This window comes from Triturus cristatus, chromosome 5_1 (genome assembly GCF_964204655.1).
Source record: "Triturus cristatus chromosome 5_1, aTriCri1.1, whole genome shotgun sequence".
NCBI classification, from domain to species: Eukaryota; Metazoa; Chordata; class Amphibia; order Caudata; family Salamandridae; genus Triturus; species Triturus cristatus.
The window spans coordinates 696,569,291-696,592,201 of NC_140587.1; the positions used below are offsets into that span (position 1 = coordinate 696,569,291).

The 22,911-nt window shown below is 46.2% G+C and overlaps 1 protein-coding gene across 3 annotated transcripts in view; it reads left to right on the forward strand.

Moving 5' to 3' along the window:
* Positions 1-22,911, forward strand: part of PRKDC (protein kinase, DNA-activated, catalytic subunit) — a 2,754,228-nt gene that overhangs the window by 466,993 nt on the left and 2,264,324 nt on the right. The gene's annotated exons all lie outside the window — the stretch shown is intronic.

Genomic DNA, 22,911 nt, shown 5'->3' on the forward strand with positions numbered 1-22,911 from the left:
TTGCCCTCCCTGGTATGCTCGGTGGTCTTGCCTTCCTCTCCTTTCCCGGCTGTGGCTGTGTGGCGGGCCCTTCTGGGCTTGTTGGCTTAACGGACTTTGATAGAATGATTGCCATTACTTGGGTGCTGATGTCCATCTGCTTATCCCTGCTGCTACTTTGGGACCTGGATTTATGTTTGGTCTGGGGGGGGGTGGGGCTGGTGATCCTGTGTGTTATTGTGACTTGGTGGAATTGCCTGCCCTTGGGTTTTTCCATCTGGTAAAATCCCCGGCTTGACCGCCTGGTTGACTGTGAAAATTGGGTAAAGCTGTCTATCTTTGATTTCAATTTGTGGAAGTGATTGATTTGTAGTAAGTAGCTGTAGTGCTCTCTTTGTGGCTTTGGACTTTTTTAGTCGTCATCTCAGCCTTTTCTTTGCACTCCTCGATAAGGGTGCTACTGACATGGTTGGAGAACTTGGAACTCCTAAATGTTGGCTGTTCCTTGTAGGCACCTCCCTTTCACTGTTAATGGCCCTCAATCGGCCAGACGTAGCTTCGAGCCCTTGCGCATAGCTCCGGGGCATTTGTGCGAGATCATGTTTTGGTCCGTCCTTTGCTTTTGGACTTGAGGTGGCTTCTTCCTTCCCACTTGGGGCCAGGCAAGAGTTGCATGGTACTATTTGGCTAACAGTTGTAATAGATGCCAGTGTGTCCCCTCGCCCTGTGGCTTTCTCTACTATGTCTCCAAGGATCTCCGGAAGGGTAGCCCACTTATTGATGATTGCTACGCAAGAGCATGAGCAGGATTTAGTGTTCAAGTTCCTGACAATCCTGTCTCCCATTGCCTCCACCCTGCTACTTAGGTTGACTAGGCGATGCGCTACCGATTGCAGGAGGTCTGTTTGGACCTCGATTTTTGTGGACTGCCATAATAGGCCTCTCGTTACGGAGTTATGTGCTTAATTTGTGGTCCTCAGTTGGGAGACTTCCGTGTCGTCGTCATTGGATGTTTGGCTTTCTGGCTGTATGTCACTTGCTTCCTCTGATAGCTCGAACAGTTTTGGAGTTAACTCCAGAGTTATTTCTATTTTTTGCCCTAGATTTTGAAGAAAAGAGGCTGTGAAATCCCCTGCCGCTGGAGAGTCAGTTGTCGGGTCACAGATGGTGTAAAGGGGCTTATGGCAGTTGGTGGTGGTTCAGATTTCTGGTCTTCTAGACCGAGGACTTCATGCCAGTGGAATTGTGCCACTGTATCTGGTGCTCCTCCCGTTTTGTAAGGGGCTGCCCTGGCCCTCCCGCGGTTGTTTGTTCCTTGCTTTTGGTAAATCGGACACCCTTTCTTTCGAGTTGGAGGAAATATAAAACATATATCTCCCTAGATTGCTGGGGGAGGTGGACACTTCCAACCCCCCCCCCCCCCCCGGCTCACTGGACATGAAAGCGATCTCCTTTTTAGCATGGGTGAGCACCAGAGGGAAATATTATTTGTGCTTAAGTTGCAATTGGCCTGCGAAAATAGGGTACCAGAACTGGTGTTTACTCCATCTGTTTTGCGATCCGTTTGGCAATCCAGAGTTATTCTGGGTTTTCTGCTTTTTTTTTAAAAACTGCATGATGGAGCCCCGTTGGAAGATGTCCAGTGGGTTCTTGTAAGAACTGTGTGGCTGGGTTGTGCTCCTTGTGACCCTTTTAATAGGTATCTGAGAGCTGGCCCTTTCGTCAGGTACCGTACTTGGACGACCGGTGACCACCTTTTTGGGTCCCATTTCACTGGGACCACTCAAGTTTTGTGTGGGCGGTATAGGGATCTTTAAATACTGACAAAAGTGATTGATTCCCCAATGTTCACCCTATGAGGGGGCGCTTGTGTCTTCCTGCAGCCTCTCGGAGCCTGTGAACTTGTCTGGCCCCTCCTTTGGGGTTTTACCGAGGCCCGTGGGGTGCTTCGGGCCTCCTGGTCTCCCTACTAAGTTCCCCACTTCAATTGTTCTTGCTCCTACTTGGCGAGCCTGACCTGTGGGCTATTGTAAGTTGGTACCAGCCTGGTGCCTTGATCTCCTTATTCTCCTCTAAGGGCGGAGAGGAATAAAATTGCAATAGAAGCACTCGTGGGATCCTAAGAGAGCAAAGTAGATTCAAGCACTGGTCGCTGGATAACTGCTTGGATGGCTGAAGGCTCACTGGAGGGTGGCGGCTGTAGTAGCTAGAGTACTTGCAGGGCTTATAGAGGCTGATCACTGGCATCTATGACTGTGAGGAGCGGCGGGGGGAGCCCCCAGATTCTACGTCGAGAATAGCAGTCCCAGGTGGGTGGGCTGAGTGCTGGCGGCGAGTCGGGCCCACCAGTTTGCACCCAGAAGTAACCGGGCCTCCTCCGCGGGTCGCCCGACGCGCACTCTCAGCGGCCGCCGACTGTCGGCTGCCGCACTCTCATCGTTGATGGGCACTCTGAGCTGGACAGCAAATGGGCAGCGTATGCCACGGGTACCACCAACAGCCACAAGCCACAGGAGACAGGGAGATCAGGTCAGGCAGGCAGGGGTTTGGGAGCGGCATCACCGGTCGGCGAATAGTGTGTGACGTCAGGCTGAATTCATGACAGGAGTGTCTCTAGCAGTCACTTAGATTGTATGCTGCGCCGGAGATCATAGCAATATTCTTTGTTCTTCAGAAAAGTGGCAGCCTGCTCATTGATACAAAAGTGTACAAAAATCATTACCTCGCTGGGGCAGAGACAGGGCAGCAAATGAGTGACTTGGTCAGATATGCAGACCTTGCAACCAGGCACACAGACAGCTGCGGTCCGTGCAGGTAACAGCGGTGGGGCCGTGTAAGAGGGGATTTCGAGGGACTATGCCGAGGGAAAATTAAATAAATAATATTCCCTCTGCATCGTCCCTCAAAATCCCCCCTTATTATACGGCCGCACTGCTGTTACCTGCACGGACCGCGGCTGCCACAGATACATTCTACACAACTTGTTGATTAGCAACATGGCTGTTTCACAGCAGACCCTCTGGTATTAAACAAAAAAAAAACTGTCTTATTCAATATCTACTTGTGAAAAAAGCCAGCCCAAAAAAAAAAACAGTATTGTGAGGTTCTCAAAAACACCCTTCCCATTACATACTCAAGTTTTTTCACTAGTGTAGTCATGGCAGATATGTCCCCTAAAGTGAATGCATTAAAAGACACATTCCATTAGTCGTTCCTGCTAAAGACCTACTAACTTGCGATGTTGTAGATATGAGTATCTGGTAGCTTGTTAACTTCCAGGTGACTGGACTGTCACAGTAAAGTAGGCTAGTCACATGTTAGACAGTAGAAGGGTTGTGTTTTTGACCCAAGCAAAATAACAGGGGGGGACGCCAGGGCTGTGTGTTGGCACCCACACTCGTTTCTCTCTTCATGAACGGTGTTGTCCTGTTTCTCTCCGAGGTCCCAGCGGATACTCCAGCCCTGGGGAGGGAGGGCGGATCAAGTGGTAACCTTATTGTTTGCGGATGACACTTTGTTATTATCAAAACACCAGGTAGGCTAAAATTGTTGTTAAATAGCTTTAAAACTTTCTGTGATTCTTGCGGTTTAGAGGTCAACACTACCAAGACAAAGTTTTTATTCCTTAATCCCCACAAGTCTTTTAGAGGTACACTAACACTAGGAGGGGTTCCCCTGGAGAGGGTGAGCACTTTCAAGTACCTGGGCATCACTATCTTAGATGGCATATCTTGGAAGTCGCATGTAGGCAACCAAACCCTTAGGCATAGGCAAACAGTGGGGGCCTTGATCAAAGAACAGAGTAGTTCCTTTAGCAAACCGTTGGTAGCCCCACTCTTGATCTATGATGCTAAAGCTGTAGGCTCTGCCCCTTATGGAGCAGAACTGTGGGGCTTCGAACAGTTGGATGCCTCTTGAACTCTGAGAACAAGTTCACTAGGTCCCTGGTTATGCTACCACAGAGCACGCCGCTTCACCTGTTAAAGTTGGATTTGGGTAGAGCTTCGATTTCTGAGAAGGGTAAACTATGCCCTCTACTGTTTTGGCTGTGCATAAGGACTACTCCTGAGCTGCTCCAGCATGCCATAGCCCTTAAGGAAGTTAGCACACTCGATCACCTCAGGAAGATAGGATGGATCCGTAGTGTGAAATCTTAAAGTACAATAGGATTAGAGGGCTATTGGGATGTCAAGGATCGATCACTGCTTCCTAGTAAAGATGTAATTAAGAAGCACTATTGGGACTGGGTAGCGCAGGGCCCACTTACTAGCTCTTTGTGGGGACGTCTAACCACGGAGTTTTTGAATTTTAAAATTATTGGCTCATTTGATCCATACCTAGAAATTATTACTATACCCCAGGACTGGAAACTCTATATGCAGTTCAGGTTTGGTTCCCTTGCTTTGAACTAGTTACTTGTTCTTGGAGGCAGCCAACTTCTACCTCCCAGTCCTTTCCTAGTTGTCCTGCTGCAATAGTCTATCGAAAATGTATTTTTTGTCTGTCACAAATATTCCTGCCTAAGAGGGAGATGGTTGAGGCCTATTTGCAAGCAATTGGGCACACGCTGCCACGGTGAGGCTCTCCGTATTTTAAGACCAGATTCTAGTTTCACGATAGCCTGTTCTGTTGCAAATTTCAGGGGCATATGTGGATCATTATAAGAACTCTTCTGAAAGCATGAGACTATTGCACAAGCTGGTTTTTTAAAGCGTCCTAACTATCCCAGCTGCTCATGGTTTATGCTTATTTGGCAATAATCAGTTAACCCAGAATGTTTATTGAACTTTAAAATTTAGCTGTGGGCCAGGTCGTCTTTTTTTAAAATCGGCAGATGCTCTAGCTGTTTCAGATCCTCAAGTTTACCCATGTTTTATCAACTTAAGTAACACATTTTAACATATTGATCGACAGTCCCTGCCTATTGGGTTATTAATTGTATTATGATTGCTTTTAAAAACTGCTTTTAAAATTGGTTTTTACTATTTGTATTGTACTTTTATGGTCTACAACCGAATAAATGTTTTATGATGATGAGTATTTGGTTGCTTGTTAACTTTTAACTGACTGGACTGTCACAGTAAAGTAGGCTAGTCACATGTTACACAGGAGAAGGGTTGTTTTTTCCCCCCAAACAAAGCACTTCTCTGCTGCTTCTTTAGCAGGTCCCAAAGATCACAGGATTAAAACACTTCCAACTTCGTATCCAATAATTAAAAATAAAAAAATGGGGGGGCGTAGATGATGATGAAGATGGCCGAATGGACGTAATCCGTATCGGCTCCTGGTCTGCGCTAGCGTCTTGGGGTGAAATTAGCGGCAACACGGCAACGGAGCAGAGGCAATGATCGACGAGTGATGGTGCCACATCTTGGGCGTTCGAGGAGCCTAGAACGAAGCGCTGGCCCCTTAAACAAGGCTGCTGTGAAGCTGCACCGAAGCGCCCCTTAGTCCGCCTGCGCCAGAAGCTGCCATTTTACGATCTGATATGGAGGCCGGTGAGATCGGCACCCTTCCAGGCTGCGGGTACAGCGCAGCCAGAATCACTGTGGACACGAGCGCTTACCAGTCGTTCCCGCGCAGGGCGGAGGAAAGGAGGAGCAGTTAACTGCCACCCACAGTGCACGGGAGGATCGCTCGCGATGGCTGCTCATCGGAGGTATGAGGAGTCCGAGTGGAGTTTGGGTGTGAGGATAATTCTGTCCAGCAGCTTCATTGGGCACATCGCGCAGGCATAGAGAGGCAAGTTTGAGCGCGCACGGCTACGGGCGGCAGCGAGACCCAAACACGCCTGGGAAGATATATTAGCCGGTGCCTGACTTCAAGATGGTACGCAGGCAGCGTATTAGGTGCCCCACACAGCAAGCTCTGAGAGCCACCTGAGCCCCTACCCTGGGCTCCTGCACCGCACTGAAGCCTATGTGAGAGCCCTACTTTGTCATCTGGAGACTGAGAGGCCCGCTCTTGTCGGTGGGGGAGTGACGTTCGCCCTCTCTCGCGGAGACGGAGTGGCCTGGGGGGCCTCTGGCGCACCTGCAACCTACTCGAAGACCTCAACGTAAGTGAGAGAAAAGGGGCTGTGGCGGGCCCTGAGTTGATGGTGGCCCATTCAGCGGAGGTGACGCCATTGCCGGATGCATCCTGCGGAGGAGGAGGTGGTTGGCACGCGGGGAAGCGACCCACAACCCAAGGACGAGACACTGAGGACCTTGTTTCGCTGCGCTGAGCCTACCCCAGACCCCTCGTAACAGAGGAGGACAATGACTGGAGTCTTTGTTGATCAATAGAGGTGCGGGGGGGGGTATAAGTGTTGTGAGCCGCTGACACCACAAAGAGGTAGCCTACAGGGGACCGCGTGGCAGCAGAGTACTGATGCAGAGACAGTGTGGTTGTCGTTTGGCCTGCCTCTAAGCTGCCTAAGAAAACAGTGACCAAAGCCACGACCGGGGTCTCCTGTTTCTTCGCCCCAGCAGGTAAACCACTTTCAGCAGACCGCGAAGACAACGCAACAACATGGCCTTTACTAAAGAGAATCTCATGGCCACCCTGCGTGATTTCAAGGTGGAGCTGTGAAACGAACTAAGCCAGGACATTAAGGATTCCATCGATCAATTGAAGAGCGACATCAATGACTGAATGGCCTCTCTCCATTGGAATGTGGACTCCGTGGGGGTCAGAGTGGTGGAGCTAGAGGAACAGATTCAGGAGGTTGACAAACGTACGTCCAACATGCAGGACACAATAAACGCCCTACAGGATCAGCTGCACCAGACCCAACTGAAAGCAGAAGACCTTGAAAATAGGGCACGAAGAGACAATCTGCGGGTCCGCGATCTGGAGGAGGGAGCAGAAGGGGCCGACTTAGAAGCTTTGCAGAAATTGTCAGCCCACAGATCCTTAATATCAAGCTAGAGAGGGTGCATAGGGTCGGAGGTCCCGCAGCCGGAGGAAGGAAACGCACGAGAGATGTGCTCGCGAAATTCCACTCCTATAAGGTGAAGGAGGCCATCCTCGCAGCCGCTAGGAAGAAGAATTCAATTTCATTCCAGGGGCACACCTGCTGCATTTATCAGGACGTGGCACCCACTACGTTAATGATGCGGCAGCAGTTCCGGCCCATCATGTCCAAGCTTCGGGACGACAAAGTTAGGTAACGGAGGACTTACCCCTTTGGCCTGAGCTTCGAATTCAACAACAAACAATGCCACATAATTGATCTAAAGGAAGGTCTGGACTTGTTGGGTCCCCTTACCTCCGAACCTGAATCTGCAGCTGGCACTTCACGAGGGTCTGGCCGAAGTGACTCCTCCTCAGCGGGATGCTCCATGTGCTCAAGACGGAACTACAAGTGAGCTCTGGTCCCCCGCCTGGAGAGGCATGTCGATCAACATGGATACAATACCGGCCTACGCTTCCTGGAAGATTCAAGAATTGGGAAACTCTGACTCTGCCCAAGAACTAAGACTGATGCTATCGGCAACCTGAACTGGTGGGCAGTCCCCGAGACTGGCGCGGATGGGAGTTTTGGTCACGCCATCCGCCAACCCTTCCGAATAGGTGACACCACCTTCGGTGGGGGGATCTTTTTCTACTTGAGATATGTTCCAGTTGCTATTGTTGGGGGTTAGATATTTTCTTCTTTCTTTTACGATGCTAGGAGGGGGAGGGATGGGGGTTTGGTGGTGGCACTACCTACACACTCAACGCAAGGACATTATGGCAGATGCTTGTTCACTACGGGATGTACATAGAGATCCTGTTTCCGAATCTTCCACTCAGAGGGCGCAGGGTAGCGGGTCTAGGGGAAGGGGGAAGAGGGTCACATTTGGTAAGATGGTAATTACTATAGCCTCATGGAATGTCAAGGGCCTCAACTCCCCGCAGAAGAGGCAAAAAATATGGACGTACCTCCCGAACCACCACTTCGATATAGTGGCGCTCCAAGAGACTCATCTTCAGAGAACAGACGAATTGAGGCTTAAACACAAATTGTATCCCCTTATTTATAGATCGTCAGCACATACTAAACACCGGGGAGTGGCACTCCTATTTCACACTTAGACGAAATTCCAGCCATTGGATGTCCAATCAGATAAGGAGGGTAGGATGGTCCTGGTTAAGGGTACACTACGAGGCACGCTATGCACCTTTATTGCTACGTATGCGCCTAACACGGGCCAAATGAGTTTCCTCAATACCCTGCTAGACAAAATAGACCACTTTGCGGAAGGGCCAGTGATTTTAATGGAGGACTTTAATCTCACTTGGCAACCTGACTTGGACAGCAGTCACTCACATAGATCCGACACTGGCTCCTTCACTGTAGATATAAAGCAGAGACTACAGGACTTAGGTCTACGGGACACCTTGCGAACCCTGTACCCACAGACTAGAGACTACACATTCTACTCTCACGTACACCCCACCTATTCTCGATTGGACTATATTTTTATCAATCAAAGCTTGCTAGGCACGCTTCGTGGGGCCAAGATCGTCCCCCTTTCCATCTTGGACCACTGCCCAATATCGATTTACTTGCAATGTTGATTGACCCCACTACGACCCCAAAGTGGTACTTCCCATTTTCTCTCAGACGGGATAGGGTACTTCATACTGAACTGCAGGAAGCCATCAGAGAGTACTTTAAAGCTAACAGGCCTGAGGACACATCCCCGGGTAACAATTGTGATGCCTTCAAGGCAGTCATACGGGGGTAGTGTATCGAGCTTAATTCTACCTTGAATAAACAACGGGAGCGGGAGGGACTGGAGAAGGAATTGGGGCAGGCGGAGCAGGCACACGAGAACAATCCCACCAGGGTGACCCTACGCCCCCTTACAGCTTTGCGTGGAAAATTGAAAGCAATCTACAACAATAGGGCAGAATACACCCTTTTGACATTACGCCATACCTCTTTCACGCAGGGGAACAAAAAAGGCAGACACCTAGCGAGGCCATTGCGAGAGAAGCGTGAGGGGGAATACATTAGAGGGATACGAGATTGGGCTAACGGTTTAGTCCACACAGAGAAAAAGCTGACCTTTTTGGAGCCTTCTACAAGGCACTTTATACCGAAGAATCAAAAGAGGCGGACTTGCAGGATCGCTATCTCCAAGCCCTGCAGTTCCCCCACATCTCACAAGCCACGAATGATAAACTTACGGCCCCCATATCAACGGAAGAGGTGAGTGCGACTATCGCAGCTCTTAAACTGCACAAGGCTCCGGGGCTGGATGGCGTCACAGCCCACTTCTATAAAACCTTTGCTCCCGACCTTGTTCCTCACCTCACGCGCCTTTTCAACCAGATGGCGGAAGTTGGAGAAGTGACCCCTCGATAGCTGAAGCAGTGGTAACAGTTATACCCAAGCCTGGGAAAAATATACAGCTTTGTGCCTCTTATCGTCCCATAGCACTCCTAAACTTAGACGCAAAGGTTTACTCTACTATTCTTGCGAATCAAATACAAGATTTAATGCCAGACTTAATCCATCCAGATCAATCTGGCTTGATACAAGGACGACAAACACACAATAACATTAGACGCACAATACATCTAATTGAGAAAGCCACCAGACGGGAGACACCGGCGGTCTTGGTGGGGCTTGATGCCGAGAAGGCTTTTGATCGGGTGGATTGGGCATTTCTCTTTCGCGTCCTTGCATCCTTTGGCTTCGCAGATAAATTCATTTGCATGATTAATGCCAACTATTCTCAGCCCCGCTCACGGGTCAATGGAGTGTTATCGGCCCCCTTCTCCCTCACCAGAGGCAATAGACAGGGGTGTCCTCTGTCACCCCTGCTGTTTGCGCTAAGCATGGAACCGTTCGCAATGTCCATTCGAAATAATCTGGCGATTCAGGGGATTCCCTTCAGAGGCGATGAGCAAAAATATCGCTTTTTGCGGACGATGTGCTCTTGATACTCGCGAACCCGTCTCGGTCACTTCTGGCATTGCAATTAGCCAAATTCGAAGTTGTAGCCGGCTTTAAGGCCAATCTCGACAAATCCTATGTCCTCAATCTCACACTTCCGGATGCTGAGGCACGTGCTCTCCAATCTCAATCCCCTTGCAGTGGTCCAGCTGCTCCCTCCAATACTTGGGGATCCAGCTGACCCCACGGGTGTAAGGGCTTTATAAAGCCAACTTCCCAGCTGCCCTCCGTCAACTTGAAAATGATCTTAAGCGGTGGAAGCCCCTATTAATTTCTTGGCTTGGCCGCATTCGCGCAATCAAGATGACACTGTTGCCCAAATTATTGTATCTTTTTCAGGCCCTACCCATTGACTTAGATGCAACCTTTCTTCCCAAAGTCAAATCGTTGCTCACACGGTTCATTTGGCAGGGTGTGCGTGCCCGCTTATCTTTTTCCTTGCTGAGGCGTTCTCGGGCAAAAAGTGGGGTGGGGCTGCCAGACATGTGATTATATTACAAAGCTACCCAATTGCGGATAGTGACAGAGTGGTTCAAAAGGGAGTCGGGGAACCATTGGCTCCATATGGACAGGGGAGTGGCTGGGAGAACAATATGGGACCTAATCTGGAAACCCAAGAATGAGCGACCCGCGTACGTGTACATTAGCACCCCAACACGCACCATGTTGAAAGTATGGGACACTGTGTCAACCTTCCCTTCACCATACACCCCAATTCACTTTAATCTGACCTTCCCGCCGGCCCTGCATGAAGGCCCATTCAATGCCTGGAGGGAGGGTGGCTGTCTCATGCTTGATCACTTATTCCACTTATTCCACAACCACGACATCCTCACCTTTGATAGCTGCAGAAGGGACTTCCACCTACCGCCAGAACAACCTTTCCACTACCTTCAACTTCGACATTGGGCTCTCACCCCCCACATACGGGACAGTGCCACGAGGGAGTAAATGGGGTTTGGGAAGTATGTGAAAACGGTTGGCTCCAGGAAAGGGGTGATCTTTCCTCTATAACTATCTGCTCTCCACCAAGCACTCGGCTCAACCGAGATACATGTGCAAGTGGGAGGGGGTGCTGCAGCGAGATATCCATGACAGGAAATGGACGGCACTTTGGTCCGATATAGCAAAATGTAATCACTCCCTAGAACTTAGGGAAGCTCATTTAAAAACTCTAATGGACTGGTACCTTGTCCCCGCCAAGCTCAAGCAAATCTTTCCGAATGCGACTGACGGATGCTGGAGGGGTTGTGGGCTACTGGGGAATTTCCAACATGTCTGGTGGGATTGCCCCACCAAACGTCCTTTCTGGTAGGAAATCTTAGCACAAATTAAAACCATGCTGGGATATCCAATACCGACCACCATGAAAGGAGTTCTTCTGGGTCTCAGGGATCCCTCCCTAGAACACCAGACTAGGGCCGACAAGACCATCATGTGGTCGTGTATAGGGGCGGCGAAGGTGACAATCGCGGGAGCCTGGAAGAAGAGGTCAGCTCCTTCACTCTCAATATGGCATGCACGACTTTGGAAACTTCTCTGTCTGGAAAGAATGGCGGACATATTCCGCGATGATTATAAAAGCTTTGAATATAAATGGGGTCCATTAGTCGCCTTTCTTACGAGGGGCTTGCCCTCGGCGGTGTGTCCTCCGTCAATCCGGGACATGCATCTCTTTCAATTCTAACATACTACACCTTGGCCCAGTCGGTCACTCAGCTTTAATATGTAGTGTCACCACCATATTTATCTTGTTATTGGGTGGGGGAGTGGGAGGTGGGAGGGATTTGGGGGATTTTTTCTTGGTTTAATCGTTTGGCATTGTACTTCTTTTTTTCTGGAGTGCATTCCCGGTTGGAAGGTTGCAGTGTAATCCTGTCATGACATAATGGACTGTGAGAACCTATCTTGGAGAACAGGACATACTCTGCCTATGTACCCTCTGAAACTGTACGGATCACTATAGATTTTTTGTTCCTCAGATTGGCATAGGGATGTCCGAGCATGCGTCCTCCATTTTGCTTTCTCTCGTAACAGTATGTATTGTATATTCTGACACTGAAACTCCTGTTTATTTTGAAGCAAATAATGTCTATTCTACAAAATGCCAATAAACATACATTTGATTAACAAAACAGTAGTCAACCGGTTAACTTTTAAAGCATTAACACGTTTGTACACTCCTTTTGATTTGATTATTTAGGAGTTTGTATAACAATCTGTATGCTTTTATGTATTTGTCTGCTTCTTTTATGATCATGATTGTGATCCAATAAAGATGTTTGAATTTAATTGTATAACAACATCACAAACCTGACCATTGCAGTTTTCTATCTGGAGGAACAAATAATTACTGAGAATGAGTCAAACAATTAAGCAAACAATCGTCAAAATCCTTTTCTGGCTGATGAGGGAAAGATCTAGAGAGCATCAAGAAGCAGGTCAGAAGTACAAGTAGATGTGCCTTCACTTTCGTTCCAAAAGAAGAGTGTACAAACCCTTCCATGCTTTACATGTTAACCTCAGTTTTTTATTTTAATTATGGGACACCGGATATTTGGAAGTGTTTTAATCATGTGATCTTTGGGACTTGCTAAACAAGCTTCAGAAAAGAGTTTTATTTTGGGAAAAAAACAAACCTCTATAACATGTGACTAGCCTACTTCAGTGTGACAGTCTAGTCAGCTGGAAGTTAACAAGCAACCAGATACTTATATCTAAAACATAGCAAGCTAGCTGTACAAAACAGGGACCTGATTACAGATGTCTCAGTTGTGGCATGGAGAAGTAATGCCACTTGTCTGCACAATGTGAAATGTCATATGGTTGAGTTTAGATGTGGCCGTGGCGAACTGTGTCCTGTAGCCAATCTCTCCTAAAAAGCAGAATGTGACTATTGCACATTATTTTCTTTACCTTTGAGAAGCTGTTAGAACTCCCTGCAAGAGGAAATGCATTTCTAAATATGAAATGCAGATCTCTGATCAGATATTTGATGACTTTAGCGTAAATGATATTATGAGAGATTATAGATTCACATATACTTTCTTTCCAGCTGAATTTAAAAATAATGCACATTTCTGTCTAGCCAAGGCAAGTAACAAACTTGCATAATTGCCTCAGTTGTGAAATTGGCGTCCTCTTAGAATTTGCTTATGAAAGAAGAGAGGCATTATTAGCTTAGACAGTGGGTGTTGCTTTCTGCTTCTTGATGTTTTCATGGGTCCTGGCACATTGTCTATCACCAGCTACCCAGTAGGGTTCTGGTGGGGGGGACAGGAACAAACATGTTCATATCCCCTTTGTCCGGAGGAGTAGATTAGACAAATATATGGCCAGGGTTTAAGGATGGGAAGACTCTCTGCCATGCTGAACCTCTTTCAGCATCTTAAACACATGCACAGCAAGGCTAATTTTACTCCGAAGAACACACCACAAGTCCTTTCTTGGTTAAAGAGAAGTCTCAAAGAATCTTCTCCTGTTGAAAAGGGACACAATCATGATTTTGTCTATATTTCAGAAAGATTGTAATAACTTTTACTACAGAGGCATTACATGTCCCAAACATAGCTGCCATATACTCATACCCAAAGCTACCCACACTGATCAGGAGATTGTGCTGTAACTCTGAAACTATGTACAGAGGTGCCATTCAGTCACATGTATGTTTTATCAGAGACCGAGAAGATACTTAAAGAATATTAGAATGAAAATCTCAAAAACGGTCTGACTCTCTTCTTTTTCCCCAAAAAGAACAATGAGCTATGATGCTTCAGAGATTTTTCAGAACTTAATGGCATTACCTCTAAGGATAGATACCCACTTCCCCTGATCAAAGATATCCTGGAAGCTGTACAGGGCTCACAGAAATTTGCAAATTTAGATTTGAGAGGGGAATATGATCTGTTGAGAATAAAAGAAGGGAACCTATTTTATAAATCTTTTTGGACACTTTGAATGTCAAGTAATGCAGTTTTGACACATTTGTTTTAATATATTCTAGATATTTTTGTGTTTGTATTTAAATAACTTTTTTATTGTTTCCAGGACCAACAATGAACAATATAGTATTTGGACTATATTTTGACTCCCAACAGATCATCAATGGACACCAATGAAATAATCACCGTGTTGGATTGGCTGGCTCCTATGTCAGTCAAGGAAGCCCAGTGTTTCCTTTGTTTTGCCAATGTATCTGGCAATTTGGAAAAAGCTTTTTCAGCCCTGACCAGTAATATCACAATGTTCTTCAAAGAGAAACCACTCAAAAAAGGCTTTTGTTGGGATTCAAAAGCACAGGAGTCCTTTCAGTATCTGAAGAAAACGCTCGCCACTGCTCTGGGAGCAGTACTAGTAACGGTCCAGGATGAGGGTTAACAAAAACATCCCATCTTCTTTTATTCTAGAACATTTACCTCAGCTGAAAGAAATTATTCAGTTTTGGAACAAGAACTCCTGCCTATGAAGGAAGCCTGCACAGAAATGATACATTTCTTGCTTGGGACCCAGTATTCTTTTAAAATTCGAACATCCAATCTGAATCTGCAGTTTCTGCAGACTGCTCAATGTCGAAATAGTCGACAGGTTAGGTGGGCTTGCTTTTTCAAGCAATAGGAGTACATCATCACTTATATTCTTGGAACTCCAAATAGGACAGCAGATGCTTTCTTCACAGTATCCTTAAGATAACATTCTTAATCCTCAGAAAATTATTTCTCATAAATGACTTATAATGGTAATTTTATCCTTCCTAGAGAGAATTTGTCTAGCACAGCTACAAGTACCTCTGGAAAGAATAGGAGAATTAGAGGAGAGGTACAGTCTACTTGCTCCTAAACCTTGGCAGACTATAGCAACAGATTTTACCATAGAACTTCCTCCTTCTAATAGACAGAGAACCATTATAGTTATGGCCCTGGTGCACTTATCAGTTTTGCTTATCCTGTCACAATCTGTCAAAACAGGCTAACAAGGAAATAACTAGATACACTAAGCTTGCTTTGACTTGCTGGCAGAGACAGTGGTGCGAAGAGAGTCCGACCACTCCCCTTGATGTTCTGTCACAGAGAACGAGAATTGTAAGCTCTCAAAAACGTACACCCAAGGGAATGTAGGAGTAGATAAAATAATAAACAACTACTGGATCCCTCTGTGATTGGCTGGAGCCGCTCTTGCTGGTTCGTCAGGGGTCTGTATGAGGGACATGTCTGCAAGAAGTCCATTGGTATGTGCAAAACCTGAAGTGATGGATAGTAGAACACATTAACTAAGTGTTCCCCTGGCCATTCACACAGTAAACAAATAAGCAGTCAATGTGAAAGTCACTCATATGAACAGTGAAGACTGGAAAACGGAAAGGCAATCACAAATGAGGAGTAATCCTAGACACCATTATATCAAAGTATGGAAACCGCACTGACCTTCTCATTGCTTATATGCGAGAACAAATAGGAGTTAACCCTTGGCACTCCTATATCAAAGTACGAAAATAGCAGTGATCCTTTCATTGCTTATATGCAAGAACCATAAATAGTTAATCTTGGACACTCCAAAATCACTGAAGCGCTGTCCAAATCACTATGCAATGTCAGAGCAGCCTCATGAATATACTCAGATAAACATAGACCACGGATAAATGGAGACACGTTCTGATCAAAAGCACAAAGTTGCAAACAGACCTGCACAAAGTAGGTGGCAGACACAGTGCCAGTACACTTAGCTGCTAGTTGGGGCTGAAAGCAGCCCTTCCACTTGTTTCCTTGCTCTCGAGGCCAGCAGCATCTGAAAATGGCACAGCAAAATGGATCCCCCTGGCCAGGGACTACGTCAGAGATGAAGCCGCACAAAGGCTTCCTCGGTCTGCGTTGCACGGCGAGCTCCTGCCCTTGCCTTGCTGGTCGTATACTTCTTCCGAGTGAACGACTGTTTAGAAACACACACCATCCTCGAAATGTAGGCTGGAACTCTGCAAGGCAATGCGACTAGCAAGTGCTGATGCTTGCGGTGACCAGCTTTAAATAGTCTGTCAATCAAGATGTTTGCCGGAACAAGGATATTGTTAGCTTACTCCTCCTGCCGCCATGACTCCTTGTGCTTGGAGTCGTTACAGCCTTCAAAAGAGGTGAGTGACCTCTCACTCATACAGTGGAATGGGGGAATGTATGTACCCTGTGCACTTGTCTACAGGACTTGTGCCTGGTGGTATAGCGCTTTGTGTATAGGGTCATGACATTAACTACCCACAGCTCAAGAGATCGCATTAGCCTTCTTTTGGGTTTTCAAAATCACGATGTTCTGTTTTCCATCCACAGATCAATGATTTGACAGAGATAACCAATCCGACGTTGAAGCAGTACTTGTGGTATTTTTGTAAGGCTTCTTGGGCTAAATGGGCAAACCTCTTACCATTTGCTGAATTCTCTCTATATCAATTGCCCTCTATAGGCAGTTAAGTTTTTTTCCTTTTCCTGGGTGCATGGGGTTTTATCCCAGGGTCAGAACTGAGGCTATTCCCAGCTGTGTTCTGGTTCCAGCTTCTAGCAATTTTCTTCAGAGACTGGGAATGGTGCTAAATCTGGTAAACAATCTCTTCAAGCAGCCCAGGAAAGGATGAAGAGAAAAACAGATGAACACAGACTTGCCAAAACCAAACAACTTTATGGGGGATCAAGTCTGTTCATCAATACTGCTTCTTTTAGTTGAACAACCTAAATATTCTTGATCCAAGCTTTGTCCTCCTAATTTATTAGGCCCTTTTATAATCTTACGCACAGTCCACTTAAAATTACACCTCTCTTGGAAAGCTAATCCAGTTTTTCACTGCTTCGCAAATTAAACTTTGTTTCTGATAGATTAATTAGGATTTTGGCCCCACCTCCTCCTATTGAGGGCAGTCCAAACATTAGGTTTCAGCTATTGTTGATTCTCGTATTTGTGAAGGTGGTTCACAGTTTTTTAGTTCTGTGGAAAGGTTACTCTATTAGTGAACAATCTTAGGAAGTGACCTCTGCAGTCCATGCCCCTGCCTTTATCCGCAATTATTTTCTTAATTATCCGATTAAACCTGAAGCTATTTGGAGGGGCTATACCGTTAGAAAGCCAGAGGTCTTGCTCATTGAAAGATCGGGCAGAGTTTCTTATCGTGAGCTGTGCGCCGTGGTTGTGCTGTTATAGCTAGGTGCGATCTTGGGGTGCTTGGGGTGGCTCTGGGGGCCTCTCGTATGGGCTTCCCTGCGAGCTGCCATTATCTCGCTGTGTGTGAGTGCAGTCGGGAGGTTCTGTTTGTGCAGGGCTTAACATGCTTAGCACTACAGTCGTGCTTGAGTGTTTAGGGTTCTTGTTGTTATAATGCGTTTTCCACCAGGACCATAAAGAGGAATATTCTTTGCCCCCTCCTCCATTCCACCATTACATGAGTGAGATAAGAAATAGATATGCCAGACATGTCGTCTCTAAACAGAGAGCTCATTAAAGAGGGAAGCCAGAGGATATGAAGAATGCATAACTAGGTGTAGTGTATGTGTATACAGAGTATTTCCTTTTGTCTGGGTGGATGCTATGAATCCACAGAATGAAGGGCAATGAGCTTATTTCTCAACCCTTTGGACAGTGTGCTCAGAGAAGGATTTAGTGACCATTCTGTGCAGTACCGGAATCCAGGCCTCATAAAAATACCTCCTAAAAATCAATTCTTCTTGTGTTGTTTTGGAGGTTTGCAGGTTAATGAATGTGTATTGTTTATCCCACTGACACAGTGATGTCCATAATCCCACCTGCATTTGACATCTTTCTCCCCTGACACATTGTTTGAGAGAATTGCTTGGCCACCTTTGCAACTGATGTTGCCCAGTATTGATTGGGATGTCCAATGTGGAACTGATCCTTTCGCAGTAGGTGGGTTTCTTCAAAGACTATGACATTGGGATCATGCTGCCTATCACCAACCTACAGTTTCTGCTTCTCCCTTTGTAAAGAGGCTCTCAATGGAGAAAAACTTGAATGAAAAAGAATGGAACAACGTACCAAACAGACCTAGCTCATCTCGATTTCCCTTCTTGTGCCCCTTCACCGTGTTAGAAAAACAACAAAGTCTATAAAACTGAACCCTAAAAGGAGTAGACTGCACCATTGTTGATGTCACTCAACTGGAGTTAAAGCCCTTTTCAAAGGTGTATGATAGTGTCAGCTAGTCATTTAAAGCTTTAAAGTAGGTACAGCTTCAGAATTGTAACTTTCATTAAGGACCTTTAAACACAAACCCCCTTGTTCAGCATATTCATCCATTTCCACACATGACTGAAAAGAACATGAGGGAATGCTGGTGCAACTCTTCAAAGTAATTGACCATAGGAACAAGCAGCTCCATAGGTGCAGTTTAGTAGCATTTATTGTCGGTAAGACCACATCCTGGAATCCACACAAGCTAGCCCACCCTGGATTCCCTTGGATTTCTAGGTTTCAGAAAGGCCTTGGGTTGTTGGGTTCCTTAGTAGCCAGCGGACCCAGGGTCTAATAGTGTGGCCATTCATCATGGCAAGTGAGAGGACATTGGGATTTCTATGTGTCGAGTTTTGACATATGGCCAGGCAAAGACAGGGTGTACCCCTGGCCCCATTCTGCCTACACCTGTGGGAAGAAATAATGTCTGATGCTTGGGATTGGGGTCAAATGCCACGATGGTCCAGCACCTCACCCCATTCCCTTTCTTGCATTTTTCACTGGTAGTCTGCTGGACTTTCATCCTTCTGGGTGGGTACAATGAGGTGTTTTCCATCTATCTATTTGTCCAAGGAGGGGGCATGGACATGGGGGTCAGGTGGAAAGGAATGGGTGTTTCAGAAAGTCCTCCAGTCCATCACACCAAACGGTGAGAAACAGAATGAAGTGCATGGTTTGTCTAACCTGTACAGCATTGCATTCCTCACCCCCACACACCAGACATTCTTTCTGCTACTGGGACTTTCTAAATGGGCATTAGCCCCCTCTCTGGTGGCCTATATGTCTAAACTACACCATAAGAAATCTAAATGCCCTCTTGCCTGCCATGGGGGTGGGATGCTGTAGACCCAGCTCCTCATCCCTGTCCCTATATATATATGATCATATTCTATCCTGTGGGCTTTTTGCCCCTGACAGGGTGGGAGTGCAGACGGACTGATGGTCCTTATAGTGGTATGTGTACAGTTTGTTGCCTGGGCTGGGCCAGCCTCATCCAGTTTCTTTATATAAAACCTCTGTTATCCAGTGGGCCCTCCTGTGCTGGTTCCAAGCAGGTATACTCTGGCGGACCCTATACAAAGATCCACTAGGGAAAGATACAGCTGGAAAGGAGACATTGTCCCTAATGATGTCAACTTCTGTCATTTTCACTATATGTGACATTGTCGTGCTGTTTATGCTGATTGCCACACAGACTGCATAAATAATTTCTGGTGGCAAGGGAAACTCTTCTCTCACAGTTTCAGATAATTTCACAAAATCCTTCTGGTGCTAGCAGCAGAAAGATTTTCTCTGCTTGGTGGGAGGATGAAACAATCACATCCTCCACATCAGTGAGATAGTGTGGAGAACATGAATGTCTTATCCACTGCATTTGAGCAAAGTCTGTTCAGTCCCTTCTACCCTTTATTTTGGTCTTCTCTTCTGCTCCATAGAAGTAGCACTTGTGAGTGCTGGAGGAAGTGTCAATGAATGTGCTATGATCTTCAGTCGTAAAATTCTCTGTCCTCCTTCAGTGGTCAACAGTTTTCTCTCTGCTTCACCATGTTGACTGCAGAGCTGTTGGAAAAAGCTACCAGTATTTGATTTGCTTCTTGTGAAGTTTCTACATTACTAGGTGGACTCCCTCTGTCTCTGCAGAGTGGTTCCCAAAAGATCCTGGAACAGGGGTGTCTTACTGTCACTGTATGGAAAGGGATCTTCCTGTTTAGTTTGGATCATGGGGCTCTCCTTGAGTTGTGAGTCGTCCATCTTTTTTTAGCACATCCACCGATATGGCGCAGTCTTGGAGCTAGTTCTAAACTCAGTAAATTCAGATCTTCATTTGAGGGAATCCTACTGCTTCACTGCCATGTTGTTGTGGGAGTTGGTAGAGGATACAGATCCTGATGTCTTTAGAAAGTGTGCATTGTTGACCATATTGGCCTTCTGTAGCCCTAATGGAGGGTTGCTGCATATTTCTAGTGCCTTTTTAATGCTCAATCTCTGCTCGAAGTTGGTAGGGTTGCAAAAGATTTTGTTGCAGATATTCTATGCAAAGCTCTACCCCCAAGCCACATCAAGGAGATAAGTGTACTCCAGTCAATGTCAGAGGAGAGTCCACAACTGGTAGAATGCTTCACCATATTCTATTCTATTCACCAGTTTTATAGAGAACACATGCCTACCCGAGAATCAGGCTTCCCAGCGGATATAATCCACTAGATGATTGTGTTGCACCCAACCTTGATAGGTAATTGCACCTAGAGAAGTTAAAGAACTGGAAAGTTCGAGAAATGGAGTGTGCTAAGGAGTATTATTATGTTCAAAGGCAACCGAGTGTGGAGATCTTCTATCCAATAGTACCCCACTTGCTTCCGCCATCCCCTGATGCCACACTGTCTTTCCTGGCACCTCTGGCTGCCACACTGCGGGTGATGGAGGTAGCAGGCAGACTCAGTCATCCCTCTCTCCTATAGGATCCTCCTTAATGACTGCTGGAGCAGTACCACAGGAGAAATGGAGCTCGATAAGTACACAGTTCTTCTTAGGCGATGCTGGATGTCTGAATGTTTAGCTTAGTAGGTGCTATGTTCCAAAGAAGGCCAATGCTGATCTGAACAAACTTGCCAACTACTGACCTATCTCGCTCCTTTTCCCTTTTGGGTAAGGTTTTGGAGAGTCTTGTTAACAAACACATTTCTTCTAATTTGGAGGACCACCACTTTCTGGACCCCACTCAATCTGTTTTTAGAGCTTTTCACACTACAGAGAGCGCCATGGTGGCAGTAGTTGATTCCATCAGACTTTTATTGGATGCTGGCACTCTGGCTATCCTAGTATTACTCAATTTGTCAGCTGCCTTTGATACCATCTTCCCTTCCTTCCTGGTTCGAAGACTTTGAGTTTGTTATTTATGGAAAGGCCTTGGACTGTTCAAAGATTTTTTGTGAAGTAGGACCCAGGTGATCTCACTTGACCATTTCAAATCTTGAACCATGTAGATGGACAAGGGGGTCCCTCAGGGCTCCTGTTTGAGCCCCACACTCTTTAATATCTATATGACCCTGCTTGCCCAGATTGTTAAATCATGCAGCTTTGACATAATATCTTATTCATACAATACCCAATTAATAATCTAATTTCGTCAAGATCCAGAAAACGCTGAAATCTGATTTCTCGACTGCATGAGGATGGTAGGCACTTGGATTACTCTCAACTGTCTGCAACGGAATAGAGACAAAACAGCGATTCTGCTGTTCGTAAAGGTACAGGCCTTCTGATCCGAAGACTGGTGGCTTTCCGAGGGCAGTTACAAACGGCGGTTTTCAGGTCGATGAGTCTCTCAAAGAAAGAACTGGTTATGTCAATCTGTCGCACTTGCTTTAGCACCATGCACTTGCTTTAAAAAGTGTCCCAGTGGCTCCTGTTGAGGTCTAGAAGAGCTTTGGCTCAAGCACTCATTATGAGTCATCTTGACCACGGCAAAGCCTTACTGGTGGTGGTTAACGAAACTCTTCTTTCCAAACTACAGGTAGTCTCAAACACAGCGGGCCGCCTGGTCTGTAAGCTCTCTCCGGGCTCGCCCTCGGCCTCCACCTTTAAAGCTCTTCCCCGGCTACCGGTCAGAAAGCATTCTCTGTTCAAGCTTCTCTGTCTCGTTTACAGATCTTTGGAAGGCAAGCGCCTGGCATAACTGCGAACAAAGCTTACTACATACTGCCCAGCAGAATTCTCAAATCCAAGAATAAAGCTTTAAGTTCCTGATGTATCCATACTTCGAGATATGGCGGTCGGTCATTCGCCTCCAATGCCCCCACCATTGGAACAAACTCCCTCCACCACATTTGTGGTTGTTCCGACTTTGGTAGGTTTAAAAAAATTCTGACTAGGCTTTTTTGATGGGTCGTCTTGTCTTAGTTCTATGGAGCTCTAAGATACCCCTTTGGGAGAGAGTTGTTTGCAGTATGCTAAGTGCTTATAACATAACATGTTTTAGATTCCTGCGTCTCCCCATTGGCATCATCCAGGCAAAACTTGGTACAAAACAGAGATGGATATTTTGGGGGTCTCAATGGTTCCTGATCTGCTTGCTGTTGAACTCCACTGAGCCCTGGGGTTTGCCCTGTTACTGCCGGTCAGGAGGCAAAGCATAGAGCAGTGCTGTAAAACTGCTATCACTCCGCCATCTTAGATGGGAGTCCGATTTCTATTTTATAATTGATACTCACTGTTCTAGCACGTAGCCTTTCTAGCATTTAATGCATCACAGCCTACAGGTGAGCCGAACATCACACAGTCAATGGGTAAGAAATATAAATCGAAGAGAATATAAGGTAGTCAACAAATTTTATACTAAAGTGTTGGAGTTTAGAAGGTACCACCCTTTATCTCCCATTCTGACTTTCTTACCCGAGCAGGAAAATTGGTATAGTATCAAGATAAGCTTCTAAGAAGTCTTGGAGCACTCTAGCAGCAATGAGACATGCACACTTTCAGAAGTCATGAGTTTGCACTCATCACTTAAAACTTGGGAAGCAGAAGATTGCCTTACTCGCGGCTCACAGTATCCTTAAGGAGTTAAATATAAGAAGACATGAAATATGTCTTCAAAGAAATGTCTCAGGTCTGCCAGTGCAGAGCCAGTGTGTGTAGTTTTAAACTGCCATTCCGACCTGGGGGAAAAAAAAAAACACATTTCTTTTTCATACTAACAAGTCACTCCCAGTGTAGGCCCTGGACAGCCCAGATGGCAGTGTGCAGTGTATTTAAAAAGTAGGACATGTGCTTTTAAGTTTTAC